Raw genomic sequence first — 5,467 nt, 5'->3', positions numbered from 1 at the left:
TCAAATAAACCCACGAAAATCTTCAATGAAATCAAAAACCAGATGAACTTCCTTCTGAAAACTCTTTTTGATCAAATTCTATCAGATGATGATCAGGAAAAAGTGCTAATAAACAGTAAGAAAAGAATCTCTTTTTAGTTTTTATTCTAATTTCACACACACACACAGACACAGTTGAATGTTTCTGCTGATTTTTTTTTTGAAAAACAATAGAAGCTTTTGTTCAAACCTCCTTCATTGTTTCAACAACATTATTGTAGCCCTGCATCTATTCATCGACGTTTTCAGGGGTGGGTTCCCAGAGGCACAAGAACATGTTGCCTGAGTTGAAGACGACTCCCATCTCCACCAAAATAGTCGAACCCATCTCAATCGACGCCTTAGGGACAGAGTATCCGACAATCTCCTTCCATATTATCTCCCTCTTCTCTATGCAATCGCTAAGGATTTGAAGATTCAAAATCACTGATATAAAGAAAGAAAGAAGATCCGGTTCGAAATTACCTATTGAAATCGGAACTAAAATTAACCCCACAAATTTAATTATTGTCTATTGAAATCGAAACTGAAGTTTGACCTTACGAACACAGAAAGGGTTGGAAAGCCTAGAAGTAAGGATGTAAATGTTGATTTGGGTACCTTGATCTTCATCTGGTGTTTGGAATTATTGGGTTTCTGATTTGCTTCTGGGTATTTAATCTTCTTCTAGGTTTTGTCAATGGAACACAGTTGAGCTTTAAAATCAATCGTTTGAAGAAGAGAACGATATTCAGATTTATAGACAAGGATTGGGGATTTGATGGCTAGTGAGAGAGAGAGAGAGAGAGACCTTTTATTTAATTATTTAAAAAAATAAAATAAGAAAAAGCATCATAAATGGTCCCTATGGTAGTGAAATGACGAAAATACTCTTCAGTTAACGGACAAAAGTTAACGGAGTTAGCAATAAGGACTTGAATCGGTGTCTTAGGACCGGTTATCCTCTACACTACAGTCGGACATCATATTGTTTCTTTGTGAAATTTGCAATGTAGTTGCGTATGATCAACAAAGTTGCCTCACAACCTTCGCTCTTTGAGATTTTATATGGCTTGTAGCTCTTGACTTTCGGTTGACAAACCAAGTGTCTCGGGCAAGCGGACTTTATATATTTAAGATTGCTTCAGAAGTTCCAGCACCGCAATATGTGTATATCAACATTTTTAAGCATATCAAAGATTTTTCTAGCAGAGTTCTTATCACTACTTTGGTATTTGTTCGGAAATTTTTAGCGAACGAATCAACCAACTATACATGACCTTGGTAGTATTAATATACTTTCTGTCACGTGAATTATCGAGACCTTCTTACATCTAGGGGAGAATGTGAAGCTCTTGGCATCCGAAATTCTCTTTTTGAATTTATTTATGTTTGATCTCATTGTATTGTTGATCACTGATCAGAAAAACGGGTAGAATATTATGTTAGTATCGGAATCTGATATTATGATTATTTGAGCTTGGATTTTCAAGACCTCTGAAGACGATAATTTATTTAGTGATGCGACATGGCATTGGTTTTTTGTCATTAATGGTTTATGGGGAATTACCCATACACGAGCAGGAAAGCAAAATAAAGGGCGAATCAAGACAGACGCAAGGCCCAAATAAACAATGCGGATCGGTAGTCAATCTACTAAGTCACGCCGACCACTGATAACCTATAAGCCAAATCTTCTGTATAAAGATATCCAAAGCAACATCCCAGGAAACACGGAAAAGAGAAGGTTATTTTATTAAAAGGTTCTACCCTTCCGACTTGTGGATCAAAGAAGGACCCAAACAGGAAAGTTACGAACCGGACCAAACTTCACCTATAAAAACGTAGTCTCATCTCTTTTCAAGGGGTCGAAGGCAATCCTTAGCAAATCATTTCTATAACCTCTAATTTGTAACTAACTTAGGCATCAGAGAGTGATATGTGCATATATATATATATATATATATATATATATATATATATATATAGAGAGAGAGAGAGAGAGAGAGAGTCAAGATCAAATAAGAAGGAAATTTTTGGTAAGAAGGTAAGAAGTTTTTTTCTACATATTTTTTTCGCGAACAAACAAAATGAATCATTAGATGATTCAATTGTAAGATGATTCACAAGAAAAAATTGTTAAAAAAAACATCTTGATGATTCATTTATACAATGATTTTGTTGTTATTCACTAAAATTGTCATAAAAGTGAATTTTTTCTTAATTTACTTAAAAATGAATCATAAAGATGTTTTTTTGAGAATTTTTTCTTGTGAATCATCTTACAAATGAATCATCTAGTGATTCATTTATTTTGTTCGTCAAAAAAATATGTAGAAAAAAAACTTCTTACCTTCCTACCAAAAAAATTTTCTTACCGGATCTATATCCTATATATATATATATATATATATATATATATATATATATATATATATATATATATATATATATATATAATATCATACCTTAATATTTTTAGCCTTAATTATGCTTATTATTAGGAAAAAAGATGCTTAATTTGTTATATGTTGTTACAGCAGTAAAAGACATGTACGGGACCAAAAAGGAAGCTGGAAGTTAGGAATTTGGATTAAGACTAAAAGAAGAAGGAAAGCTGAAGAACCATGGCGTGGTGACCCTCACCATGATGTGGTAACACGAAGAATCCCGATCCCTTTATGCCTAGCCGGATACGTGAATTTTGCACCAACCATGGCGTGGTGGCCTTTACCGCGTCGTGGTGCACCGATTTTCGAAAACTATTTATAGATCGATTTTTCTCTTAAACATGTTGGATGCAAAAAGTAATTATCGACTTTTGGAGGCCAGAGACGTTCCTTGGATGTAACATCCCAATGATGAGGTACTTCTAATTTTGACCCTATAATTGAATTATATTGCATTTTGGTCCCTAAGTAAAAGAAAGAGTGTAAAAGGGGCCTTTAGTGCCACTTCGGTAAATTTCGACTTTGGGGAGTACGCTGAGCGTACGTGTGTACGCTAAGCGTACTAAGACGCGCCTTAGTACGATGGACTTACACCTCGTAGGGCCTACGTGAAGATCATGCAAACCCTAAATTTTAGGGTTTTGGCCATATATAAACATCATTATTGTCTCATGTCCCCTTCCTTCTTTTGCCACCCTCTGTGAGAACGACCCCGAAGCAAACCCTAAGTGAAAGAGTGCCTTTTGGAGCCCATTGGAGTGGTTAGAGGAAATCTTGAAGGTGAAGAATGAAGTGTGAAGAGCTTGGAGTTGGGAAGCACCTCGGATCTGTGATATTTACCTTGATTGCAACCTCCAGGAGGTATAATGTAACACTCGGTTCCTGGTACGTATTTAATTCCAAGTATTATTGTATTTTACCCTGGGAATCGACGAGTTGAAGGCCTAACTCGTCGAGTCAGCTAGGCTTTGCGCGCGGATTTTAAGTGACCTACTTGACGAGTCGTAAGACCGACTCGGCGAGTAGGAGCTGTCTGAGTGAAACCCTAAATTTGAGGGTTTGCACCCTATTTAAACAACTTATCTCCTCCCATATCAGCCTCCATCGTCCCTCACACTTCCAGAAGACCTTAAACTGAAACCCTAGCCTTGTTTGAGTGCTCTTAAGCCATTTTGTGCATTCTTTGGTGGTTGTGAAGCTTGAGAAGAAGGAAGAAGCTTGGGAGTTTCAGTTGAAGCTAGAAGATCCAGCGATTGTGTTTCATCTCCAGCTCATTTAAGGTAAAAAGCTTCAATCTTGACTTTCCATGTGTTTAATCATCTTTAGGGCTTGGGTTTTGGTATCTTTAGGGCATTTCTAAGCCATTTTCGGGTTGTGGGGTGTAATGTGAAGTTATGGCTTCAGATCTTGGACTTTGGAAGGGTCTCATGGCATAAAGGTGCCAACTCTATGGCCATAAGAGCCCCATGCATCTTGTAGGTCTCATTTTTGGTCCTTTTGAGCTTAAAGACCCATGCATGGACGTAAAGTTCGTGACTTTACGTGTGATATCGACATTAAGAGGTCAGATCTACCCTTTGGATGAGATGGGCTCAACAAAAATCGAGTTTATGGACATGGACTTAGTGGACTCGGCGAGTCGGGAGATGGTTCTCTGACATTTGCTGTTTTGAGGAGTCTGGTTGAGTCTAGAAAGGACTCAACAAAGATGGACGTGATTATAAGACTTGGAAATCATAGGACTCGGCGAGTGTATGAACAGACTCAGCGAGTCCAAGGCAATCTCCCAACCCATGAAGATGGACTCGACGAGTTGTTCATACAACTCGGCGAGTCATAGACTGAACACATTCGTTTGAGGGAACTCGGAGAGTCGATTGAAGATGGTCCCAATGTTACGGTTGAAGAAGGACCCGTCGAGTTGTTTCTAGACTCGAAGAGTAGAGTCGGGGGTTGTATCATTTTGAAAGGATAGGGACTCGACGAGTTGGTGGACTAACTCGGCGAGTCAAGTCAACTGGATGTTGACTTTGACCAGGGTTTGACCTTGAATTTGACTTGGATTTGGATTGACCCTTGTAAGGCTTATGAGTATGCAATTGTAATCGAAAAAGGTTGTTGTGTGGGGATTGGGGAGTAGAGTCGAGTCGATTCCCGTGCCGAGGACTGTGCAGATACTACACGACATCGAGGTGAGTTACCTTTTAGTAGCGGTGGGTCTACGGTCACAATGTCGGCCCACCAATAGGAGTGTATGTTAGACAATTGTCTTTGTGATAATTGTCTGTGTTTACTGCTACTTGATATGTTTATGTGTTAGCATGTTATGATGTTATGTGATCATAGCAATAGAGGGAGATAGTCCCCAAGTTACCGGCCGATAGGGCCGAAGGGGTAGTTAGTACCCAGCTATGCTAGACAGATTATGATTATATGATAATATGCGGTAGTAGTAAGGGGTGAGATAATCCCTCGAGACCGGTTGAGAGAACTGAAGGGGTAGGCCATCACCCAGATATGCTAGGCAAGGTCACCGGTCGAGAGGACCGAAGGGGTAGGTCGGGCACCCAGATATGCCTGGCAGTATGTATGTCATGTGATTGTATGGTATGTGGTATGATGGGGGAACTCACTAAGCTTCATGCTTATAGTTTTCATTTTTGTTTCAAGTACCTCTTCAGCGAAGGGGAAGGAGTCGGCGCAGTAACGACACATCACACACATGCAGGATTTCCACACTATGAGATTTCTTGGGATTGTACTCTGACATTGTTACTATTTTTATGATATGATTTTGAGACATGAGATTATGGTTTATGAAACGATATGACTCAATTATGTTTTATTATACATGTTTTCTAAATTGTTATATCAAAAATGAAATTTTTGGTCTTGAAATTTGGGATGTTACAAGTTGGTATCAGAGCCTTGGTTTGAGGGATTCGGATACAGCTTCGGGGGGGGGGGGGGGGGTCTGGACTCAAATTGAGGAATTGAAA

This window comes from Lactuca virosa, chromosome 3, assembly GCF_052849685.1.
Source record: "Lactuca virosa cultivar CGN04683 chromosome 3, Lactuca_virosa_CGN04683_v6, whole genome shotgun sequence".
NCBI classification, from domain to species: Eukaryota; Viridiplantae; Streptophyta; class Magnoliopsida; order Asterales; family Asteraceae; genus Lactuca; species Lactuca virosa.
This window is presented reverse-complemented; position numbering follows the sequence as displayed.